The sequence below is a fragment of the Rhinolophus sinicus genome, chromosome 1 (assembly GCF_057876585.1).
Source record: "Rhinolophus sinicus isolate RSI-liver-muscle chromosome 1, RSI-T2T, whole genome shotgun sequence".
Taxonomy (NCBI): Eukaryota; Metazoa; Chordata; class Mammalia; order Chiroptera; family Rhinolophidae; genus Rhinolophus; species Rhinolophus sinicus.
In genome coordinates, this window is record NC_142501.1 from 142,440,827 (window position 1) to 142,468,545 (window position 27,719).

Sequence of the window (27,719 nt, forward strand, 5' to 3'; positions counted from 1 at the left end):
TTCATTAATAAAAGTATGGTGATTTGGGGCAAATATGAAGGGCTAGTAGAAACATTATTCAGGATCTTTTGGCACCATTGATAAATAAGCATTATACTTGGAAAATGGCTATTATTCAAAAGGAAGTCTCAATAAACTATTATTCACATAATTTTAAAAGTCACTTTTAAAAAGCCAATTCACACAAACTTTTTATCATATTTCAGGCTTATTATTACCTTTTGCATTTCTCTATTGTACATATTAATAAATAGAAGAAAAAATTAAAAAGAAAGCAATATGTAGCCTTGATACCATTAAAACCCAAATTACTTCACCTTTATCTTAAATCCCACCAAACACATAGTTATTGATCTTATGTGTAAGGAAATAAAAGACATCTGTCCAACAGCATTTTTAATTTCATTTTTTTGTCTTTATCCACGTGCTTTAAGAAACTGAGAAACAATTAAGAAAACAACTTGAGCATGTCATGTGATATAAATAAATTATTTCAGTAACTTTTCTATGCACTTTTTGGTAAAAGTTCATTATCTTGAAGGAAAAGAAGTGCTGTACATACTTGCAGTACCTGTGTATGATAGCGTTAGCAGGCTATCCATTGTTGTGGTACTGAATATTCCTTTGCATTTTACAACAAGTTATGACTCGAAAACATGGTCATTTCTTTGTGGCACAAAGAATTAATGAAGGGCCACCACATTTAAATATCTTTCATAGGTATCTTCAAAGTTGGCTATTTTATTTGTTTACAGTACGACTCATATTCTGTATCCAAATAGTATTCCTTACATGCTAAGTCTGGGCTAATTATGGTCACCTAATTTTACCTCTTCAGAAATAAGATATAAAAGCTAAATATGTTAAAAATATGAGGGGAAAATACTTCTAATATTCTAAATTTACAATCTCATTGAATCTATCTTTGACTGATTTCATTATTACCACTAGCATATTTCGACTTTAGCATTTAACCGTCTCACTGTGACAATGTTAAGCTTCATTTGAAAGAATCCCCGATATTGGTAGTTCAAGCTAACTGTTTATACTTGAACAAAGACATCTTGGAAAACTTTATGCAAAAAGAAGTCACTGAGATACTAATACAATTGGATTAATACAGTGTTTATAAACGTTACTGCCTTTCAAGTAAGTTATAAAATTAAAATATATGTTGGCATTTCAATACAATAAAGAAAATAAAACTGAAAATTTTTAAAAATCCATATTTTGTTTGAAATAATTGCTGAAAAACATAACCCTAGTAGTTGAGTGATACTTAACTAACTCTGCAATGGCTTATATTTTACCCATTCCTATTAATATAGGACATCTAGTTACAACCTGAACACTCTCCCTGGAATGTAAAGGAACCTCCACCCCAATATTTTCCAGCCATCATTTATATTTACTCTAATGTCACTAAATGACATAAATGAAAGATCATAATTCTATTAATCAGATAGACCATCGTGCCTGTCAAATAGTCTGAACAGTAATAAGAAATACACAGCACCAGCTAACTTCTATCATTTAATAATCGTTCACTATGAGAAGTACTGTTTGGTGGTTTTTTGCAGATTTTTTTTTCCATACAGACTCAAAACACACTGCCAATTGACAAAAGGAGCATAGCGTCAAAAGAAAATCTCCTAAGCGGAGAAAAGCTCTCTGTTAAGCATGCAAGAGGTTAAACAGTGCTGAAATAGCCAGGCATTTTCTCAGTGCACGCTTCCCAATTCCATTCAATTACCAACAGCAGCAGTGACTATAACACAAGCTAAAACTGTATTATTAAATCAGAGCTTCCCATTTATATCTTCTATCCTAATGGGGTGGGAGGGGATGACATTTACTCGTCAACAGCAGAACAAATAGCCCCCAACTTGGAAATACACATGACCTTGGGGTGTAGAATTCTCAGAGACTGAGTTTCACAAGTTTTATTTGGATCTACTGCATAACAACACATATAAATGAACCCAGCATGGTACAAATGCTCCTCTCCGTACCACCTCCCCTCCAAAATGTTAAAATAGCTCTGCACTTTGCAGTCTATGCTTTAAATACCAGACGTATATTAACTAATCAGAGATTAGTCTACTCAAATTTTTTTAAGATTGCATTTGTTTTAAACAACTTGTTGTTGATTTATTTAATGTAACTCATTAAAATGTTTGGGGGCTTATATTGAATGATTCCTGTTCCTTGAGCCATGCTGGAAGTATTGCTCTACAAATATTTATATTTATAAAGCAAGATGTAACATGATGACTTCACAAAAAACCAAAGCCCTCAACTTCCCCTCTAGAATTCAGTGCATAATCACCAACAGATGCTCTTGCAATAATAATGGCAATAGTAATTATTAAAATAATTATTGCAATCATTGCCAAAAGTCCCATTTAAAATTATAAAAATATTAACTTGCTTTTTGAATAATTTATAACAATATTATTATTCTTACCTTATTTTAACAGTCAAAAAAGTCTCCCAGAGAGATTGCAAAAAGGTGTGGATATATATATGACAATAATAATAATTTTAAAAAACGAAAAGATCCTCTTAGCTGGAGAAAGATGAAAATCGTTTGGTCTAAAACTATAAAAAGCTCCAAAATTACGCCTCAATGGGCGCCCAGGTGGCAAACAGAGCACTCTCCCACGTCCGTCCGATAGTACACTCCCTTGTCAAGTTGATATAGTCCTGCTGGTGAAGCGGTCCCGCGGGGCGCAGAGGGTGCAAGAGGGCGTTGCCTGGAGGTGCTGGAGCAACCAGTCTGCTGGCGTCCCAGGTTCAGCACCGACAGCACCGGGACAGCACCAGCTCCTTTCACCTCCAGTTTGTCTCCCTCACTGAACCGGGCTGATTCTCGCGCCTCCTCCCTAAGCAAGAGCTGCTGCCACTCAACCGGGCGTGCCCCACCCCCCACAGCTGACGTAATATTTTGCATATCAACTCCCTGAGAGGTACGGGGCGGCCACCTTGACTGGGCTTCTGCTAGGGTCCGCTGAGACAATCAAGGCGGAGAATTCCAGGCTTATGAGCAACATGAGCATCATTGGACTTCACGACCCATCCACCACCAGTCCTGAAGAAACTAAGTGCTTTCCGCGTCGCATGAGCCTCTGCCTTCACTGGGACTGCTTTTTTTGTGCACGCTAAAGATCACTGCTGGCACAGCTCCGGCAGAGGGATGATGGGCGGGGGAGGGGGCAGTGGAGCACAGAGAGGCTGGGGAGGCGGGTGGAGAAGGGACAGGGAAATAGAATTAATCAACTCAATCACTCCAAAAGAAGAAGAAAAAATCCCCGATCCGTTTGATCTTCCTGGCCAAACTTTCCTCTTTCTCCCTGCCATTTATTTACTGGAAAGGATGTTATTTCGTGTGTCGTTCTCTTTCCTTGGTTCATGGAACTGCTAGAGGGAGTTACTGCAGCAGAAACTTGTTCTAGAGAAAAAAAAACTGCTTTGAGCACTGGGAGTTAATGTGAAAGCTTGCAATGCTTATCATTCGTAAACAAAATATTTTCTTAAATTTTTTATATGAGTGCTGCGTAGTATAGACTTCTTATGTGTTCCTACAAAATTTGCGTAACCCTCCCTCTTCATTCTCATAGTTGAAGTATACCATAAAGGTAAATGGAATTGGAGATTCCAGGGCAAAAAAAAATCAGCTAATAATGAAAAAAGTGAAAGTTCTCAGCTTCAACTTCCACTGCCAACGTTCTGAAGGTTACGCAATATTTATTATGTCTAATATATCAAGTGTTCTATGAAAGTGGGATATACTGGAAACATTTCATAGCCTTTAGCAATTCTCTCGGTATATAAGTAAGTGATGTATCTTGTCCCAGTGAGGCTCTTGACGGCAAGAGAAAGAGGGGCTGCCAGGCCAGATCCCTGACTGCTTAAAATGGTAAAGAAACAGTGAACTGAACCAATCAGTCATCCCAAAGGGTCATTATTCACACACTATCCACATGTCCCACCTACAGCCATTGGGACTTACTTGTATAAAGAAACAGGCAAATAAAATTAACCCTAACATTTTCTTCACTTGGCTAAAACACTTTTCATAAAAAGTTTATTAAATTCCTTAGCACTCAACATATTGTTTTCCATCAAAATGCACACATACTGATATGTGCCATTATATTCCTGGAGAGTAATATAAATTTGTACTAAATCTACTCATGAGTGTTTTCAGGGACTCTGTTGAAATGAGTACACTTGTTCATTTTACTATCAGGAAAAATAATTAATAAACTTGATTTTCTACAATGTTTAAGAAATTATTTGAGGAAGCATATTTACTTTGTGGGCATATACACCCAAATTGCATTTTAAGAATTACTTAAGCGGGAGCCAAATTGAGAAAAAAAATCATGGTATTTTTGCATTTGAGGGAACTTTCCTTCTTCTGCTTTACATCCACATAGACCTTTCTTTTCAGCTTTCTTCCAGAATTTGTCAGTTTCTTTCCCAACTATTAAAATCCATGGGGATATATCTCCAGCATGTCTAGACCATACTATATCCAGGTAATCTGCAATATATTATTTTCTTCTGACAAGTATTGCTTTTATGTAAATATATAAATGGTAAATGCCATACCTTTTTGCCCTGCTTACTATTAGGCTGGTGCAAAAGTAATTGCAGTTTAAAAGGTTAAAAATAATTGCAAAAACCTCAATTACTTTTGCACCAACCTAATACATAGACATACTTACATACACACACATTCTAATAGTGCCTCAGTTCCCAAAGTGATTTTAAGTGATTTCTGACACCATGGTAGGGACATTTAGATGCAGACGGGCACTTTACAAATACAATAAAAGCCTATTGAATAATTTGTACTTAGGCTTATAAAGTATGTGTGTTATGCTTCCTTGGGAAATGCCACATGGCATCTTTTGTTCTGCTTCATGGCAACATGTCAAAATGTCAGAGAAGACTTAAAAGTTCACTGTGGAAACATATAGAGTATGTTATAAAATTCCACCCAAGTCTATGTCATATGTTGTTTAACAGACACTAATTTTCAGTTCACTCCAGTGATCAGATTATTTCAGGCTATGAATTCAATTAAGGCAGGCATAATATTATTCAAAAACCTAAGGGGATGAAACTGGAAAGCAAACCTATGCTTCATATATGGAAAGAAAAAAAACAAAACAGATCACTTTCTCATTGTGTCAACAAAAGGATAGAGAAAGAATAAAAGAAACAGAACTATTTCATCATACATTTATGAAGAAGCACACATGGAGGAAAGTATTGGGATGACTGCACCCTCCTAGGGTATCTAGGTTTTGTTCTGTCTTAATTGGCTATGTGAGCAAGAGCAAGTTATTTAAATTACTTCATCACAATTATCAAACTGAAAATTTGAGGATTGCACTAAATTATCTCTAAAGTTCCTTACACATCTGTCATTCTGTGATTCTATGTTAGAATTAAAAACTTCAAAAATTTCTATATTAGAATGCAAGACCTTAAGAACTCCTCCCCTGGATGCAATAAATTAGAATCTGGCTACTAATACTACGAAAATAGTAGCATAGGGCAAGTAGTCTGGGAAGTGTGGAAAGGGGATGAATGACTAGTACCAAGGATGAGGTTAATGAGGTAAAAAAATAAAATTTACCTACCCAGGATGGAATTGAGAGGATTAAATGGGTCTGCTAAAATATTCATTTATTTTATATAAGCAATATTATATTCTCACATATAGTCACACTTGTAATTACTTTAGAATATTTAAAGTAATTGTAAAGCAACAATAAAATGTAAGGCATGCAGAAAGTGATTAAATGGATTTTTATTTGTAAATTGCCATTGGAAAGATGACACAAATATTAAGTAAATATACTCAAGGAAAATACCTTTAAAGCTGAATGACCAACAACTATTAAGGATTTTAATTTAGGTGACCTACATGAACATGTTAAAATGTACTACACAAAAATTATGAAGTTCATTGTGTTGTTATCTTGTGTGCGTGTATTTATGCTTATACGAAATGTTAACCTTTTAATCATATTGCCTTTTGGTTCTCTATTTTTGGACTTCTGTAGTGTCACCAAATTTTACAAGCTGTTTTCAAATAGTAATTATTCTAATGTGTTTGTAGTATATTAGAATTATAAATACTCTAAAAATAATAACAGTGCATGCTTTGTTAATTTTTCTTTTTGAATCAATTATGAGAAGGTTTCCTGCAAATTAAGAATATGTTTATTTTGAAAAGCAAATATTCACTACTTTTCTGTAGGTAATTTTCACTATTAATTTTAGGGAATTAAAATAAAGCAGGGCCAGGAAAACTGCGTAGCCATAAATGACCAAGTCTTCCTTAACTAAGGAGAGCAGTAAGATCAAAACATAAGTACAAAATGTGTCTCTGTCAGAGAGCTCAACTATCCTGCAATATGAGTTTCTATATGATTGTGCTTTTTCCGGATATATATAGCGGGGGTGCCAAAAAAATGTATACACATGACTTGTATTCATCTTTTGTTATTGGTGTATATTGAGTATTACAATTTTAATACAGTTTTTTCCTTTCTTAAAATGTGTATACATCTTTTGGCACCCTGTGTGTGTGTGTGTATGTGTGTGTGTGTGTGTGTGTGTGTATGTGTGTATAGAAATGGATATAGATATACGGATATATATAGATATGCATATATATATAGCAACTCCAAATGCTAAATATGCAATGTTTTACATTTTTTGAATATTTGACACTTTAAAATAGATTTCCTCTTAACTTCCTCTCCTGCTTTTCTTCCTTACTTCCATTACTTCTTTCCCTTCTTCCTTTCTAACTCTGGCTCTCACAGGGCCTTTCTCTCTCTCATTACCTATCTTTTATTTTAATGTCTTATTAATAAAATATTTATTATTGATATATCTGTCGTGTTATGGGACATTTAAAAAGAATATTGTGTTATTGAATGGAATTTTGATATAATGAATTTATGTTTAAATTTCTTAGCTAATCTAGAATTGGGACCTTAAATGCACTTTGTGCAGAGTCAGGATTTAGGGGGTAGGGAAGCATGCGCCAAAGAACATTTTCAAACATGTTTTCTTTAAAATATGGACATAAGGTTTAGTATATAAAAGTCAAAACCTAAATACTAACATATAAAGCTACAGACTGAAGAACACTGTTGACTTACACACACACACACACAAACACACACACACACGTTTTTGACCTAAGTGGTATTTGCAATCAACTGCACAGTTTTCATGGGATTATATTGACTCAATTTTTAAAACTCTCTATATATGCTGAAAAATGAAAGTGTGCTTGATTTTTGGTCTTCACTGTCTATCATAGTGTGGGCATTGTGTTAATTTTAGGTAAGAAATTATTACATTTTTCATGAGTAACATAAAAGTCAGTTTTGTTTTTCTTACTACTATTTACTTTAACACACAGGGAAATACATTAAAAAAAACATTTTTATAATTTTAAATCATGAATTTACCATCAAAGTGGTACATTTCATAAAGGATTAGCAGTCTTTTTCAGAAATACCATGCTAAAACTTGCATGTAACTCTTTATTTTATCCCTCAACTTCTCAGACCAATGGACATATGAACTCTGATTCCCACCATGTAAATGGGCTTTTCAAATTCCAGAAGAACTTGTACAAGTGTATAATATGATAAAAGTTATAGGTTCAAGAAATTCATTGATGTCAATCTCTATGGAGATAATATTAAATAGAGAAAGGCTAGAAGATGTTTCAATAAATGCTGCTTAACTGGAAAGCTGAAATCTACAGCATTAAACAGAACAATTTAGATTGGGTTTTAAGGAATAGACCTGTGCATTATCGTCAGTAAACTGGGGCACAATATTGTCTATAATTATCATTAATAATTTGGGGTCAAATTACAATTCTGAATTCAGATTCAGGATGAAACCCTGATGGGCCAAAGGACCAACGTAGACTACAATGGAAGGTATGTACCATGGGTGCTGAGTGACGGAAGACCTATAGATCTAATATTTATCTTATGATAAAATAGATTCTTAACTTTATGAGTTTTGTCTTCTAAATGTAAGGAAACAATAAAACTGACTCTTTAAGCATATCAAGGAAATGAACATTAACAGACAGATTTACCAGACTCAGGTTTGTGTTATTAAATCTAGTTTTTAATATTTAATGTACTTTTACCTTCCTCATTTAAAAGTGCCTTTATAGACAGTCAGCCTCTGACTTCTAAGTGATACAACTATGTATTTTCCTCAGAGCTATATTTTACCTTTCTGTTTTGGCTTTTTAAAGAATATATGTTTTTTCTTTTTTAGTCTGAAAATAGTGGGAATAAGCTTTCAATAAAACTGTCATCTATCAATATGTCCATACACAGAATTTTCAGGTTCATAGGGATCGTGTCAAAATGTGCTGTTCTCTAAAAGGGTGTATCAAATGAAATGAAGATGCAAGGAAATATGTTTACAGTACATGTAACCGAATAATTTAAAAACTGTTTTTATATGGCCATGTGTCTATTCAATTTGGGATAGCCTCATTAGGAAGATGCCACATATTGGCATAAGCCTACAGGAAAATCACTTAGTCCTTGGCTTAATAGAAAAAAACCCTTTTTTTTTTATAAACTGAAGGTGGAGAGGAAACATAATTCTATTTTTCCAGATTTATATAACAAATATATCTGAGTAATCTGTGTTCCATGCATAAACTTTAACGTTAAAAAAATCTAGAAGTAGAGAACTATAATTAAAAATAACTTTCATTAGTTGAGCTAAACATACTCTCTGCTAATAGTTTTGTTATAGAAAATAATATAAATTGTAGTAAAGCCAGAAAAATCTAAATGTATCAGTTAATTCAACCAAATGCTTTACAACTCAACCTTATCTTCTATGATTAAATTAACCTTAGAGTGATATTCACGCACTATAGTTTTGGCTGCATTTATTGAAATTAGAAATAACCTATTTAAGTGGATCAGGTGTATCACTGCCTTCACTGTAGTTTTTAAATTAATTCTGGGAAATTTCCCTTTTCTTTCTTCTTCTATTATTTTAATAATCAGCATCCAGGGGAGGTAATTTGGTATTTGGTGATCTTAAGAGTGTTTGGAATCTAAAAATATGCTCTTTCACAAGTATAACTGAACTGTGAAAATAAAGTCAAAGAACTTACTGATGCTCAAACAGATAATTTTAATTCTTAGAGTCATTGTGTTTAAGAGATCTCTTAGGGCATCTATTGGGCAAAGTTAGTATTGCATTTGAGAATTTGAGTACAACAATGGGAACCCTACAGTTCTGCGTTTCAAAACAATGATTTAAATACATGATGATAAAGAAATTCATGGTGGAATTTTAAAATATTTATTGTTGGATTTAAAATATTAAGCAAAGACATGAAAACAGTTATGGTGTGGGAGTTGGTCTCATAAAACTTTTATAATACAATATTTGCATTTTAACATTTTCTAAACTTCCATTGTCTCTTAGAATGTGTAGATCACTGTTGGGATGATCTGCTTTCAGGATTTGATTTAAACTTCTGGATTTTTTAGGACTATCAAAATAATTGTCTTTTCAGATTTCAAAAGAAGCACACAGAAGCATGTATTTTATTGTATACTCTGAGAGAAGAATGTAAAAGGATTTTGAAAATAGGGCTATAAATCTTCAGTTCAGAAAGATTACAATATATAAGGATATACTGCTAGAAGTGGAAATAATCTGTAAATTTGGCAAGATGGAGCAGTAATGTTGCCCAAACTATCACAGCTACTTGCTACATATTTGGCACAGCAATGAGAAAGAGTGCTGGATCTTAAGGTCCAGCATTTGTGTATGTCGAACATATAAATATATTACGTATTTAATAATATATATTAATAACTCTACAACTAACATCATAATAAATATAATTGACACAGAAATAAAAAATATTGGAAGTATATGTAAAAGGTCACAGGTAAAAATTAGTAAAATGTCACAGATAGAAAGTGATAAATCCTGAAAAAGAAGAAAGATTTTGGTGAAGTGAGTAATTGCTACCTTACTACTGATCTTTTTCCCTTGCTCATTTAGCCTTCCCTGTATATAAGTTCGTTTCCAAGTATATGGGCCAGAGCAGTTGTCCCAGTTCATTCCCCAGAATGGTTCCAGCCCTGTCTGGGAGGAAATATGCTAGCAACAAAACAGACCTATATGTTTTTTAATTGAAGTCTCACTCCATTAATGTCTATTCCTATTGCTTATTAATATTGTACAGAAATGATTTGCAGTTAAAAAGTAAATAATGAAACTTGAAAACAATTCTATGGAACTGATTAGGATTTCACCATCTCATCTGTATTCATTAATGCTGCTTTCCTCACGTGAATGTGTCTGAATCACACTTTGTGGTCTCCAGTGGGTGAGTGGAGCCATGTGCCCTCTTTCACATGAAGAATCTGGGCGGAGAATTTAGCAAGATCCTGCAGAGCTCCTTTCTCTCTATCAGAGAAACTGGCAAAATTTGTGATAATGGCTCAGTTAGCCTGGATTCCTGAGGGATAACTATAAACTGAGAGGCCTTTGCTGGCTGTGATGATTAATTTTATATGTCAAGCTGACATTCCTATGCCCAGATAACTGGTAAAAGATTTTTCGGGGTGTCTCAGTGAGGGTGTTTCCAGGAGATAGTAGCATCTGAATTGGTAGACTGAATAAAGAAGCTCTCCCCCACCCATGTGCATGGGCATCATTACAGCCATTGAGGACCTCAATAGAACAACAAGGTGGAGAAAGGGCAAATTCACTCTCTCTGCTTGAGCTGGGACATCCATCTTCGCATGCACTCAGACACAGGTGCTCCTTGTTCTTGGCCTTTGAACGCAGACCAGGACTTCCACTATTGCCCCCCCTCCTCCCAATTTTTGGGCCTTTGGACTTGGACTAAAATACACCAGCAGCCTTCCTGTTTCCCCAGCTTGCAGAAGGCAGACCATGGTACTTCTTGGTATCCACAATTATGTGAGCCAATTCCTCTGAAAAATTATCTATTATCTGTCTGTCTGTCTGTCTGTCTGTCTGTCTATCTATCTATCTATCTATCTATCTATCTATCTATCTATCTATCTATCTAAACCCTTTGGTTCTGTTTGTCTGGAGAACACTGATTAATGCATTGACCCATGAATGGTGTGGAGCATGAGCAAGAAATAAACCTTGGTTGTTTAGAGTCATTAAGATTTGAAATTTGTTTTAGGCCACTGAGATTTCAGTTTTGTTAGTCTGTTACAACAGCATAAATAGCTTAAACTAATTGATAATTATCAGCAACTGAGTTGATTTTAAAATATTTATATATGCAGCAATCCCTCACAACACCTTAATTATACATTAGCTGACTTCTCTTGCTTCCTACATGAAAGATATCATTGATTTCCTCATAGGTAGGCTTATTTACTCCCTACAGTTCATATTTATCTTGAATTAGGTAAAACGAACCTCATCCTCTTACAATCCCCTCTAAAATAAGCTTAGGTTACACTGGCAAAATAAAACTCCCCTATATTGACCAGAACCAAGTTAACTTTTGTATCATTCTGACCCAGACGCATTACTCTAACGATTTGGCTTCTATTCTAGGCTTCTGTAATGGCTCACTCTCCTTTAGTTAAGGATTTCATTTCCACCTACTCACATTTACCCAGAATAAGAACCAAGCCCCTTCCTTGGTGGTTCTTTTAAAGTATGCCTTCAATTATCCATTCGACAAATAGAAATCAAGTTCTTACTCTGAAACAGATAGGCTGGGAATTAGAGATACAAAAATAAATACTATCTAAGGCCATAAATAAGACCTATCCAAGGCATTACAATAAAATGTAGCAAGTACTAAAATAGAGTCATGTGCCTACATCACCTCAGTCCAATAGGAGCCTTATGGTAGTTTATACCAACCAGTACATCAGGGTGAGTTTTAAAGGCAAAACTTTAGTCTGCCTTTAAAACTCACCCTGAAGTACTGCCTGGTACTTTCCATGAACATTTCTCCTAGATATAAAATACCTGACCTCTGGATTTCAACATATTGCCTGCCTATATTCTCTGTTCCAATACTGCACCCAGTCAATTAAGCAACAGTTAGTTAAATACATGTTACTCTATACTATCTACCTAAGGTTAATGTTAAATTACTTCCTCCTTTGAATGTTGTGACTTGCTCCGATGGCCGATTTTCGGCAATTAGTCTCCTTGCCTTTTTAAAGCTAGTGAGCTGGTTTAGTTTTGTCAAGTCCACCTGCTTTCTTCCCATTCTCATGCTAGTCCTAAATTGTAATGATGAAACTAACTCCTTAATAAATTTCTAAGGAATTTCATCTAGAGTGCTAAGAAAAGTTAGGGGAAAGAGGACTAGCATTAATGAGAACATGTTTTACATCAAACACTGTTAGGTACTTTGAGTGTATTTCTCTTCTAATCCACTGTGACACTGAGTTTACTATTATTGTCACAGATTTACGGTTGAGGGAATGCAGAGAAGTAAATTAGTGAGTCCATGGTTGAAGACCAAGTAAGTGAAACACACCAGAATGAATCCAAGCCTAGCTCAGAAAGTCTTTCCACTCTACCACCATAGTTTCCAGAACACTTAGTATTTCAAAATTGTTCTGTTGATGTACGATAAAAGGAGTTAGGGGACAATCACTTCTTTTTGAAGAAACGAGGGATTACACCACAGAAGAGAAAAAAAAGTATTTTGGGTAGAAGGTCAAAGTGCAAAAAAAAGGCTGAACGATGGTTGTTTTATGATTCATTAAGTAATCTACTCTAGAAAAGCATGGTACACGTAAGATGCATGGATAAGAATCCAATGAGAGAAGAGTTTCTTTTTTAAAGTCAATCCAGTCATGATCTCCACTTTCTCCTCTTCCATTTAATTCTCCATTTGCTGTCATCTTTAAAGTGTCTGCTACAAATATTCTTTGGAAACTGCTCTGGTCAAGATCAAAATGATCAACTTTTCAATAAATGGCAAGGACACTTTTTCTGCCCTGAGCTCTGGGAATCATTTAGCATTACTCCTGCATTGAAACACATTCTCCTTTTGGCTTCTGTGATACTATACCATCCAGTTTTAAACAAATGGCCAATCATTTTCAGTTTTCCTTCTTTTTAAAATTTTTCTTTGTTTTGCTTCTTTTGTCCTTTATTTCTCCCTTTCCTCCCTACCTTTTTTCTTTCCTTCCTTCCTTCCTTCCTTCCTTCCTTCCTTCCTTCCTTCCTTCCTTCCTTTCCTTCCTTCTTTTCCTTCCTTTCTTCCTTCCTTCCACCTTTCCATTCCTTCTCTTCTTCAATTCTGAGGTGCTGTTTCTTAGGGATTGAATTTCCATTCTTTTATCTTTTTTTCCCTTTTTTTTATTAGGGAATATTGGGGAACAGTATATTTTCCCAGGACCCATCACCTCCATGTTAATTGTTTTAAATCTAGTTGTGGAGGGCGCAGCTCACTGGCCCGTGTGGGAATTGACCCGGTGACTTTTGGTGTTGTGTGCACTGCTCCTAACTACTGAGCCAACCAGCTGCCCTCTTTTATCCTTTTATTCTGCATATCATCTTGGAATTCTCCTCCACTCCTTCCATAATTCTCTATATTTTGTTGACCCTATTCAGAGTTCAGAGTCATGTGCCTCACTAAACAACTGCAATTATCTCATTCACAGGCATCTAAAAAACATCATGTCCCAAATTAAATCCATCTGTCACAATGAAATCTTCTTTTATGTTCCTTTTCTTATTGTTCAACACCTCTATCTATTAAAGTTAAAGTTCAAAACCTGGTTGTAATTTTTCAGTTCTTTGTATCCCAGCTTAGGTGTCACTTTCTTTAGGAAGAATTAACAATTCCTTCTTTGCAGTCTTAATTAGGCATCCCAACATTACGATCAATTGCATCTTTAATTCCTTAAAATTATTACTTGTATTACATTATGTGTAACTGCATATTTAAGCATGTATCCTGTTTCCTACACTATAAGCTCCATAACAAATTTCATTAAAGGATCTCTAATCTTAGCCTATACCTGGCTCATGGTATAGAATTAATACTTAATGAAAGTTGTATTGAATATACTGAATTTCATAAGTTCAGGAATTTGAGAAATTCCTACATCTTTAATAGGGGACTGACAACATGCACATTAAGGGTAGGCTAGAGAGACAAGGCATTTAGCTCAAATAAAAAGGTAATAGTTATCATAAAGATAATCAGAGAGATGACAAAAAGGTGATCATCAGGTATTAACTATGACCAAGTTAGGAAAAATAGCAATTACCCACTGGAGTTCCCAAAGAATTATACCAACTTCATGGGATTTAATTTCCATAAGGTATTAATAAAACTTCACACAACTTTCTCTGCAAGATCAAGAGTTATTTTATCAAAGAAGAATAAATAAAATACCACCATCATCACCAACAAGAAAAAACTTTTAAGGGATTACTATTGTCTCCTAAATAACTCCTGGCTTTGCCTTAATTCCTTTCTAACCTCCCACACAATTACAACTGAACAGCACAAGTTCACCAAACTTTGTAAGTTTATTTTGTCACTGCGGCAAACCTTAATCTATCATCATCGATGGCCTACCGTCATCTAAATTAGGTATCATCTATCATTTACTATCATCAGGTTGCCTAACTGATCTTTTTACTTACTGTCCTACCTTTCATTATAATGCATTTCCCATTCATCACCTATAGTTCCTTCTAAAATATATATGTCACATACATGTTTCTGTGCTAAAATTTTATATTTCATTTTTAAAAAATTTAAAATACTTAACATTGTTCACAGGTCTTCCATCATTAGGCACTCACATCTTTAATGTCAGATTCTACTGCTTTGGTTCTCTGCATCAAGTTTTAGCCATTGTAGCATTCTTACTGTTCATTGAGCATATGAAGTTCATACCCATTTTAGTGCCTTCATACTTGATGCTCCTTCTTCCAATCTCCCTATGGGTGAGATCTTAACATTCAGCCCTATGGAACAGCCTTTTTCTGCCTACCAATGCTCTATACTACCAACAGTTAACCATTATGTAGGCACTTTTTCTTCATAGGCTATATTAATATTTGAAAATATCTTATTCATTCATTCATTCATTCATTCATTCATTATTATGTCTTCTCTCACTCAAATGTTAGCTTATTGCAGATAAGACCAAATTTTCTCATACCTGCATGGGTATTCTGTATGGTTACAGAGCTGCCTATACGTGGTCAATATATATTAACTGAATGAATGTATTAATAAATTCGGCAATGCATTAATTCAGTCTATCTTTTAACTTTTTTCAAAATCTACCCATTCTTCAAGGGTATATTAAATGCTCTTACTTCATGAAATTTGACCTGATTTGCAAACTGGTTTTCCTTCCTTCGAAACCCTGTAGAATTCTATCATAATGCTCATTCTGACTTTATTCAAAGTTCTTTGTTTTAAATTTCTCTCTGTAATCACTAGATAATGATCACCTCAAAGAAAACAACTAGGATTTATAAGTTTAATACCTGTAATGTGATGTGAATTACTAGCTCACAGCAAACATATAATCTAGAAACATATATTTACATATTTATACATTTGTTGTCTTCCTCTAAATTAGTTTAGCTTTTTTTTTTTTTTTCACATTGCTATAGCTTCATCTCCTAAACAGGACCTGGAAAGTAGGAGAAACCCAATAAATGTGAAAGTCTGAACATTATCCCACTGAATTCAACATTTCCTAAAATATTCTTCTACCATGTCAGGGAGAGTATTAGCAGCAGCATCTGGTAAATTGATTTCAAGCCTGCTATATTTTGTTCTAAACATTTAAAATGCTTGTTTTAGAAAGCAGTGTTGTAAGATTGACAGAATTTTAATTATGATTAATTATCTGAGAGATGGTTAATATTAATTTAATATTTTATTAATCGTTTAGAATAAAAAATGATATATTAGGTTCTAGGAATAGTGTGGATAGAAAATATATCATCTGAGAGTGAGCAACACAACTTTTGATTCGTAAGTTTCAACTTACTGACACTGACTCAGATGTCTTACCTTATTCTATTGAGTGTTTTATTAGTTCTTAGTCTACTTACATTTGGTAAATGTAGGCGGGAGGGCTGTAAACCAGAATAACTTAAGTATATATACTTCAAAGTATAGAAATTTTAAAGTAAATTTACATGGAAAACACTGACAAACAATATTTGTTAGTCTTACATGGACACATATTCAGTTCCCTTTTACCACTATGTTGTTAATGACAGAAACACATTGTATACGATTTTGCACCTCTGTGTTCACTGCGGCATTATTCATGGTAGTGAAACATGGAAACAACCAAAGTGTCTTTTGATAAATGATTGGATAAAGAAGATCTGGTACATATATACAGTGGAATATTACTGGGCCATAAGTAAAGATGAAAAAACTGCTGTTTGCAACAACATGGATGGATCTTGAGATTATTATGTTAAGCGAAATAAGTCAGATAGAAAAAGTCGAGAACCATATGATTTCACTGATATGTGGGATATAAAATGGAAAGCAACAAACAAAGAAGACAAACAATGAAACAAAAACTCATAGACACAGACAACAGTTTAGTGGTTACCAGAGCATTAAGAAGGGAGAGGGGATGTGGAAGAGGGTAAATGGGGTCAAATATGTGGTGATGAAAGGAGAACTGACTCTGGGTGTTGAACACACAATGCAATATATAGATGATGTCTAGAAATGTACACTCGAAACCTATATAATTTTACTAACAAATCTCACCCCAATAAATGTAACAAATATTTTTTTAAGAAAATATGTGCCCAATTTTTCAGACAGGTGTACAAAATATGGCTGGCTATTATATAGAGGCTGTTTATATGCCCGCTTAAAATAAGCAAATAGTAAGGTTTAGGTTGAGTGATCTGCCAAATATGCAATCACTAACAATGATTAGTTGGATTTAATGTATTTGTTGAGTGGTTTTGCTTAAGAGCACTAGAGTAATTGGCAAACTTTAATTTCTACCAATGTGATATTTCGTCCTGTCAGTTAAAAAAATGAGAAGAACTATATCTTGTGGTCACACAGCAGCCTAGCTGTTTGTTCCCCCCAACCTTTCCCTAAGGAAAGAAGAAGTTGTGGGATTGTGCCTCTCTGGGGTTGAGTTTATAATATCCTGAGTCTCTTCATTTGGTCTTCAAGAGAAGGGTCTGCGGTCAACAACGAGTAAGATTCCTCGTGGGAGGGACAACTCAAGCCAGACGGGACCCCATTTAGGCCCCAATGAGCTGTTATAAGAAATAATACGAGGGAGCCTTGCCCCTCCTTCCTCTTGTTCTTGCGGGAAGCTGCTGCTTGCCTCTCCTGCTCCCTCTCACCTTATTGTGAGAGAGGCCCATTAGAGCGATAAGATCAAGCTGTTTCTGCTCAGCTCATGGGACAGTTTCACTGAGAGACTCTCTCCCCAGGGTGGTGTATACCGCACCTTAGTCATCTTGGGACGATGTGCTTCGGCTGCTTTGGGACAAATTATTGGGTATTGAAATCATTTTTTTTTGAAATGGTGTAAGAGTTTCACAGACCCTGCCTCTAATCATGGGATACTCATTGTTTGTAATCAATAAATACTGTCAGTGATCCGATTTGGGGCTCCAGTCTCTTGAGGCTGTGAGTCCCTTGGTCCTCTGTGATTTAACTGTATATGAGTCTCTGTCTCTTTATTATAGTTTAACCCTTGCCGCCTCCCTCGCCTTCCCACAGCTTGTGTTGTGCAGGTCGCAACAATGTCTTGCTTTATGAAGGCAAAAATCAACAGACACTATTTGAGATATTTAAGGAAGCTATAATCTATTAATAAGAGACAACTTGTGTTAAATAGAATAAATATTTCTGTAGTATAGGATTTGAATGTTGTATACAGGTTATTTGCCTACTAACAGAGATTAAACTAATGTAATTTTCATAAAAAAATTTAGAACAAGTACAATATAGTTGTTATACATGAAAACAATTATACTTAAATCCTCAGTGGTGCATATCAATTATGAATAACTATATAGTTACTAAATTGTGTCATACAATTTTAGCCAAAAGAGTCTTATAATATTATTTATTTTACATAATGCTGCTTAAATTACTGAAAAAAGTTCAATGAGGACATTTTACACTGAATAAATAAAAGTATTTCATTAGCAAGTGAAATATAAGGAAAAAAATTAAAACTTATAAACAAAGAGAAATAACACATTTTAAAATGAGTCTTGAAGATTAATATGTTCTATGTGCTATGTTTACTATTGAGCATAAAATAGCAAGACAAACCAGTAAGGAAAATTTATGAAAAAATATTAAAGTAATCAGAAGCCTTAGACTTCAGCAACAACTTAGTGCACACATATCGTGATGTTTTGTTTGGTTATTTACTTATTTTTACTTCAAATCAGGCCCTATTACTGATACACCCTTTTGTACACTTAGTCTAGGCATGAGACAAGGTTCTCTGAGCTATACAATATATATCCCAGAATAATGTTAGGTGACTTCACAGAACTGCTTCTTTACTTTTAGTTCACAGAAACCTGCATTATTATCTATCTTTGTGTTTAATTAATAGTTCCAGTTCCCTTGTTTCATTATCATTTTAACATTTAATCAATCCTAATTAAACTAGAGCTGAGGATTCTCAACATTCTCCACCTCATCTGTTACTGAAGTTCATATTTTTTTCCTGCAAATGTTCATTTCAATTGCTCCAACCTTAACATTTTCATGAAATACTTTGGCAAAGATGTACGACTGGATAGTAATTCAACTTTAACCATGCTTCAAGTCCATTTCCAAATATGAAAGAGAATATCTTACAAATCTTAGATTTTGCTTCTCAACTACATTTACAGTTATATCTACCTGAGATATACACATGAATGATGACTAATATTGTCATACAAGTGAAGCTAAAAAAAGGTAATTGTAGATATTAGAGGAAGAGTTGTTATGAAATGTAAAGGAGGTATTTTATTATTTGATTTATCATTTTAATCACTACAGAAAAATTTTTGTGAGCATCTCTTTTGGCCAGGTACTATGTTAGGGACTTGAGATGCAGTAGTGACAGAAAAACACAGTACTCATTTTAGGGAACTTATTTTATGGTAGGATCAACATAATATGATATATTTTCTACAGTTATAAGAACTATTAAAAAGTTGATATAAACATAAAGAGAAATAGACAATCCATTTCAATTAGATTGTCCAAAGAAGCCTCCCAAATGCAGAAAATACTTAAATCTTAACGAAGAGGATAAAAGAGTCACATAAATATCTGGAGGAAGACTTTTTTCCACATAGAAGAAAAAGCAAAAACAAAAGATACTTAAGGAAAGCTAGTGTGACTGAATAGGACTAATCTCAGAGAGGTAGATGGGCCAGCATGTACGGCCTTGTAACTCACTATAACGTGTTTATTTGACAGTGATTTTTATGGGAAGCCACTGAATGGTTTTATGCAAGGAAATTTAGTTAATGTTTTAGAAGAACTACTATGCTGGTTGAGTGGAGATTGTCTTTAGGAAGGCAAGATTGCATGCAGAGAAAACTGTTAGGAAACTGCCACAATGTTTTGGACAAAAAATAGCTGTTGTTAAGAATGAATCAACAGTACATTAAAAGGGTCGTATATTGTGACCAATATATTCCTGGAATGCAATGATGGTCAATATACAAAAATCAATGTAATATACCACATTAATAATAATAAAGGAGAAAACCATATAATCATCCCAATTGATGAAGAAAAATATTTGACAAAATTCAACACCTGCTCGTAATACAAAAAAGTCTCAAAAACTAGAAATAGAAGGAAACTACATCAATATTAAAAAGGCCATATACAAAAAGTTCACAGGTAACATTGTGTTCAATTGTTAAAGACTGAAAGCTTTTTCTCTAAGATCAAGAATGCCTACTCTTGCCATTTCTATTAAACTTACTATTATAATTCCTGGGTAAAGCAATTAGTCAAGAAAAACAACAACAAAAAAAATCCAAATTGGAGAGAATAAAGTAAAATGACCTCTGTGTGCAGCTAGCATGATCTTATAGTAGCAAACCCTAGATTGCACATAAAAAAATATTAGAATTAATAAACAAATTTAGCAAAGGTGCAGGATAAACAACATGAAAGTATAAGTTGTGTTCCTAAACACTAACAATTAATAATCTGAAAAGAAATTACAAAAGCAATCCCATTTACAATAGCACCAAAAACAATGAAAAATACTTAGAATAAATTTAGCCAAGGAAGCAAAAGACTTGTGCAGTGAAAACTAAAAAAAATTGATGAAATAAATTAAAGAAGATACAAATAAAATATGTCCTATGTTCAAGAATGGGAAGGCTTAATTTTGTTAAAATGTCCATACTACTCAGAAAGTGCTACAGATTCAATACAATCTCAATGGAATATTTTGCAGAAATAGCCTAAAATTTATACAGAATCTCAAGGGACTCTGAATAGCTAAAATGATCTTGAAAAATAACAACACTGGAGACTTCATACTTCCTATTTTCAAAACATATTACAATGCTACAGTAATGAAAGTAGTGTGGTCCTGCATAAAGACAGATATACAGATCAACGGAACGGAATAGACAGCTCAGAAACAGACCCTCACACATGTGGTCGAATGATCTTCAAAAAGGTTTGAAGACATGGGAATAGGACAGTCTCTTCAACAGTGTTAGGAAAACAAGAAAACAGGATAACCACATGCAAAAGAATAAGTTGGATCATTATTGTACATCATATTCAAAATTAACTCAAAATGGATTAAAGACTTAAATGTGAGATTATAAAAACTCCTAGAAGAAAATGTAGGGGAAAAGATTCACAACAATAGAGTTGACAATGATTTCTTGGATATGACACCAAAAGCGCAGGAAACAAATACAAATGTAGAATTGTGGGAGTCCATCAAACTTAAAAGCTTCTGTGCAACAAAGGAAATAATCAATTGAGTGCAAAGCCAACCTATGGAGTAGGAGAGAATTTTTGAAAATCATATATTGGGTAAAGTGTTGATATCCAGAAAGTATAAATAACTTCTGCAACTCAACAACAATATAAACAAAATTTGATTAACAAATAGGCAAGGACTTGAATAGATATTTCTGCAAAGAATATAGGAGGTGTGATCAAAAGATATGGTGAATGTTTAAATTAAAAAATACAAATTATTACAGTAATATTAATAAATTGAGTGTCTTTAGTTGCACTGCCATGGCTGCCTCGATGTCCTGAATCATTTTGATTTTGGGGAAGAGCAAGAAGTTGCACAGTGTTAGATCCGGTGTATAAGGTAGATGGGGACACACCGTAATGTTTTTCTTTGACAGGAATTGCTGTACCAGAAGCAATGTGTGATACGAAGCATTGTCATGATGGAGGATGAAGTAAAGACATTCATGAAAGAGGACTTCCAGAACTGCTTCAGAAAGTGGCAAGAACAATGGGATAAGTATGTTCAAACCGAAGGGGAGTAATTTGAGGGGGATTAATGGCAATGTGCTTTTATTATAATGCATTTTTTAAAATTGAAACATTCACCATATTTTGTGATCACACCTCATATACAAATAGCCAACAAGCATATGAAAACATGCTCAACATTACTAACCATTAGAGAAATGTAAATAAAAACTACAATGAGATATCACCTCACACCCATTAAGATAACCACTATCAAAAAATTTAAAAAGTAAACAAACAAACAAACAAACAACAACAGAAAAACAGAAAACATGTTGGCAAAGTTGGAAAGAAATTGGCAGCCTTGTGCACTGTCGGTAGGGATGTAAAATAGCACAACTGCTCTGGAAAACAGAATTGAGGTCCATCAGCAAATTAAATATGGAATTACCATATTATCCAGCAATTCCACTTTCCTGTAGATACTCAAAATAACTGAAAGCAAGAACTCAAAGAGATATTTGATATCCATATTCATCGCAGCATTATTCACAACCATCAAGAGATGGAAGCAACCAAAATTTTAATCAGTGAATGATTCCATTAAAAAGGCTTCACTCCACTTCACAACCTCCTCTAAGTTTTCATTGACCTCTTCATTACCTTCTAATTAAGCATGATTTTCTACAGGTGTCAGCTTTGCTGATAAAAATTTTTATTTTTTTATTCATCGGAATATCATGTTTGTTTTGTTCAGAATTATCTTAAACGTTATGTATTGATAAATCTGGCATTTCTATAATATTTAGAAATGTTTTTATGATAATCCTAAGGTACCAGTGAAATGTAAAGTATATCAGCACCATTTATTTTGAGGACTTAATCATAGTAAACTGGTGCTTCTAACCCCCATTATATATAATGTTGATTGTGTGAAGAAATATGACAGACGCCGTAACAACTTTTAAAAAATACTGTTTGTGCTGGGGGAGAGGGGTTTGCTAAGAAATGTAATATAAACAAAGGGGGGGAAATTAATTGTGAAAATATTGGAGCATGTGAGTTTTCATGTTAATACAGTTTTTAAAATCAACTGTACACATAAGAGTGACCTACATAGCTGGACATTCTTCAGACATATATAAATTAGCATCTTAGTACTTAAAGTGGAATAAATTACAGGAAAACATTAACTCAGAGACTCCATAATAATTGAAGCAGCTTTCTCAAAAAGTAAATAAATAAAAATGATTTCAAACCAAGAACACAGTCGCGATGACTTCCACATGTTAGTGGCATTATATTCCACGTCACTCAGCTTCCACACCTTGTAATCACTGTTAACTCCTCACTCTCCCTCATACTAAATGCTTAGCATCCAAGGCCTCTTTATTTTACATCTGTAACATTGCTCCATTCAGTTTGTAATATATATTTTCCTTTCCCTTCCATTGCTATTGTCCTAGTACAGATTTCCAAGACATTTCCCGAGATGACTGAAATGGGCACCTAATTGGCTTCTGTGCTTCAGGTTTTTCTTATCTTCATTCCTTTCTACACATCGCTTTCAGGTTAATCTTCCCAAAGCATTGCCACATCGTGTCATTATACCACTGAAATGCCTGTCCTGGTTCCACATTGCTCCATGAGCATACAATTTGTCATCCAAACTGGAAGACATTTGAGAGTGAAAGAGGCATGATTAATAATTCCCTTCAGGTAACAGGTGTAAACCAGGATTGTCCTGGCTGGACAGAGAAGTCTGGCCATTCTACCCATTGCAAAACCACCATGATTCTCCCCAACCTATTTTGCTCTTCAAAATTTCCACATTTTTAAAAGACAAACTGAATTATTTTATATCCTGACTACTCACCTAAGTTTTCACATCAACCGATCGTGGGTTTTTAGCTCTCTGTTTTTGTGAGAATAAAATGAAGGAGTATACAAATCCATGAATCAGATCAGGCACTCAAGTAATGTTAAACACGTCATTAAAAAATACAGACTATCTACACTCGAGACAGAACACTGGTAATCAAGGCCATGTTGATAGTTTTACTTCTGTTTACACTACTGAACCACAATTAATTAGCGTATTGTTTAAAATTGTTTAGATAAACATCTGTAGAGCTTTCATTATTTACTTCTATACTTCAATTCTGGTAAATCTAAATCAACAAAAAGTGTTTTTTGTTCTTCTTACAACTGAGGAACATACACACACACTACTATTTTTAACAGAGTTGTATCTATAAGGTAAAAATGTAAATTTTCATTTGAGTTATGTTATGCCATCATGTTTTTCTTAATAATTTAGAATTTGGCTTTCTTGAAGACACATTGGATAAAGAAGATGTGGTATACACACACAATGGAATACTACTCTGCCATAAGATGAAATAGTGCCACTGGCGACAACATGGATAGATCTTGAGATTATTACGTTAAGCGAAATGAGTCAGACAGAAGTCGAGAACCATATGACTTGACTGATATGTGAGATATAAAACTAAAAGCAGCAAAGAAACAAGACAAACAATGAAACAAAAATCCCATAGACACAGACAACAGTTTAGTGGTTACCAAAGGGTAAGGGAGAGGTGGGAGAGTAGAAGAGGGTAAATGGGGTCAAATATATAGTGATGGAAGGAGAACTGACTCTGGGTGATGAACACACAATGTGATGTATAGATGGTGTATTACAGAATTGTATACTTGAAACCTATGTAATTTTACTAACCATTGTCACCCAATAATTTTTAATTAAAAAAACTTAAAAAAAAAGACTGATCTTTTAATTATTTATGGCATTTTATGTCTCCTTCATCAAACAATTACAGCCATGTTACATTATATCTTGATTAGGAAGGAAAAAATGAACTTTTGCCTATAGGAGTATCTCTGGCATATCTCAGAAAGATATTCTTCTACTTATCCCATAGTCAATTCATTATTTCATAAATAGATTTATTGGAAAGTCTTCAATGAAATAACTTTGATCTAATTTGAATTACATTATCAGTGTGTTATGAATCTGTCCTTCATTCAGACTTCATTCTTTAAAGACTAAAATTTAGTAAAAGGATGTTTCCTATATTTCAAGTTATATTTGTCAGTGACAGCGTTTAAAAAAAAATCTCACCCTATTTCCTTAGACATTTGGTATAGTAGAATATAATTAGTGTCTTATTTTTCTTTTAAATTTTTATTTCACTATGCACATGTTAGTGAAGTATTATTAATTCACAATGATAATACAATTCAATATTTTGGTAGAAATGAGATTTTTTAGGTATTTTTTATTTTAATATTTTAATATTACTAACACTTATAGTTAGTAAAGTGTAAATACTATTTTGATATAGTAAGATTTACCACTATGTGTCTCATGATAAATATTTCCCTTAAATATTCATACTAAATTATAAATAATTATATGTGTTATTTAAACTGCGTGAACCTTTAGAACCCACTTAAAAATGTGCTTTGCTTCATTAAAGAAAATCATAACTATTATAATCCCTTGTCAAATCTACTGTATATGCAGAGTATATGTATCTATCTAACTTTTTCTGAGACTGATGTTTTAAAATACTGGAATGTTCTTAACAGTGTACAGTTCAGCCATTTGAGCACTCTATCTAGTTCTAAATACTATTTATTTGTTTTGAAACTTCCCTTAATGGGAAATAAACTTTAACCCACTCCTCTTTTCACTATCACAAGTTTTAAACCAATAATGCTGAAAAGATTAATTACTTCCATGTAATCTTATAAAAATATCTAAAATCTCTTGGGTTAAACTGTATTCTTGAAACTTCACTTTCACTAAATAAGGGTCAATTTAACACAAAAATTTGAATGAGTATAATAAAGATCCATTACGTGAAAATGTATTACTTGAAATTCTCCAAGGGAGTTATCCACTTGCATATTTTTCAGGCTAAGAATTATTGAAGTTTATAATATACTTTCTGAACCAGTTCATAATTATAAGTATGCATAAAATAACATATTTTCTGTCATATATATATATATATATATATATATATATATATATATATATGAGGATTTTCTTGATACTTTTTAATTTCATGGAACTGTAGAATCCTAGCTGGGGTAGCAGGTACCTTAGAGATCCTTTGTAGAAGACGGTGCCATACCACGTATTTGTAGTATGGTCATCTACCTTCTATTTAAATATCTAAGGAGCAAGGTCCCATAGGATAGTTTCATTTGGGAAACAATTTTAATCTAACTGGTGAAATAACTATAAAAAATTAAACTGACTTGGAGCTCAAAGGTCACCTGGATTGACTGACTTGCTTGGAATTTCAAACAATAGTTATACATCCTTAGAGAGGGAATGTGTGGTATATACTCTGGTCTCTGTCTCACTCTGGTCACTTAAATAGACCAAATCTCCATTCCCACCCAATAAAGCATTTCCTAAGAATTTATATAAGAGTTGCAATATGTCATTATTGATCCATTAAATGTATAGAAACAAAGTCTCATTCAGATTGCTTTTATTTTGTTTAGTCTTTTAATCCATTTCTGAATCTGTGACCTGCGCTGCTGCCTCCACTACATAGCTGATCACACTCTGGATATATCATGATGCACAACCATAAAAAATTCTTTGTAAGTAATTTTCGGTATCTGATTTTGTAGGCTTCTCTACAAAGCCTAAAATTTGATAAGAAACAATACAGTGTCGTGAAGAAAACTGGGCTAAACAGGCCACCTCACCTGGCTTTCTCAGTAAAAAGTTCCACTTAGAATTTTGTAAATAATTTTGATTTGTTAGTAACTTTGTAAATTATAGTGAATAATACTTTCCTGGAAAGTATTTTCTAGGAATTACTTATATAGAAAGGTAATATTACTAGTTTTTACTATTCTAAGTTCAGAAAAATAAATATGGTGTGTCTACTTTATGTGCTATTACTATTTTTATATTACTACTACTTTATTTACTAGAAAAAGTAGTTTTACTAAAAAACTATTTTTAATAAAGATACTACAACTATATTTACTAAATTGACATGAACCTCCAATATTAATATTAGACTTTTTTGCTATTATTAGGTAAAGAAAAATGCATTCATTAAGGATATTATGTTGGTGATGAAGTTTTTCTATATTGATATATTATTCAAAACCATTCAATAATGAGTAGCTCAAAAACTTCCATTTTAAAAAGAACATGAGGTATCATGCTACCTGATATCAAACTATATATACTAGACGGTTATAAAATATAGGACTCAAAATAGCATGGAACTGGCATAAAAACAGACCCATAGATCAATGGAACAGAATAGAGAGCCCAAAAATAAATCCATGCCCATGTAGTCATTTAGTCAATAACAAAACAAACAAAAAAAAAAAAAAGAAAGAAAGAAAAAAAAAAGGAGGCAAAGATATACAATAAGTTAAAACCAGTCTATGAGTATTCAATAAATACTGTTGGGAAAACTGAACAGATAAATGCAAAAAAATGAAACTGGACCACCTTCTTACAACATATATAGGAATAAACTCCAAATGGACTAAAGACTTAAATGTAAGACCACAAACCATAAAACTCCTACGAGAAAACATAGTCAGTAAACTCTCTGACATTGCTCTTAGTAATATGTATATATATATTTTTCTAATATATCTCCTCAGGCAAGAGAAATAAAAGAAAGAATAAACAAATGGGACTACGTCAAACTAAAAAGTTTTTGCACAGCAAATGAAACCATCAACAAAAAATATATTTCATACATACAGTTACGAGAAGCGGAGTACAGCATTAGGAATAGAGACAGTGGAAACGTAATGGCTGCGTTCGATGTCAGACGGGTAGTGGATGGGAGGAAGGGGTTGTCACTATGTGAGGGATATAAATGATAAATGTCTATTACATTGTTTTGTGCACCTGAAACTAATAAAAAAAGTAAAAAAGAAAGCAAAGACAGCCCACTGAATGAAAGAAGATATTCACCACTCATATATAAGACAAGGGGTTAATATCCAAAATTTGTGAAGAAGTCATACAACTCAATGGAAAAACAAACAAAAAACAATTCAGTTATAAAATGGGCAGAGGACCTGTATAAGACATTTATCCAAAGAGGCATAAAGATGACCAATATACAATGAAAAGATGCTCAATGCAACTAATCATCAGAGA

The 27,719-nt window shown here is 33.6% G+C and overlaps 1 protein-coding gene and 1 long non-coding RNA gene across 4 annotated transcripts in view; one reads left to right on the plus strand and one right to left on the minus strand.

Moving 5' to 3' along the window:
* LOC141568326 (uncharacterized) overlaps positions 1-3,125 on the minus strand; it is a 77,148-nt gene extending 74,023 nt beyond the window's left edge. For all 3 annotated transcript variants that reach the window (XR_012491455.2, XR_016022366.1, XR_012491454.2), the window contains exon 1: positions 2,468-3,125. This is a non-coding gene — a long non-coding RNA (uncharacterized LOC141568326). The remainder of the gene's footprint in view (positions 1-2,467) is intronic.
* The window catches only part of LOC109438008 (mitochondria-eating protein-like), a 297,423-nt gene that overhangs the window by 166,815 nt on the left and 102,889 nt on the right, over positions 1-27,719 (plus strand). The gene's annotated exons all lie outside the window — the stretch shown is intronic.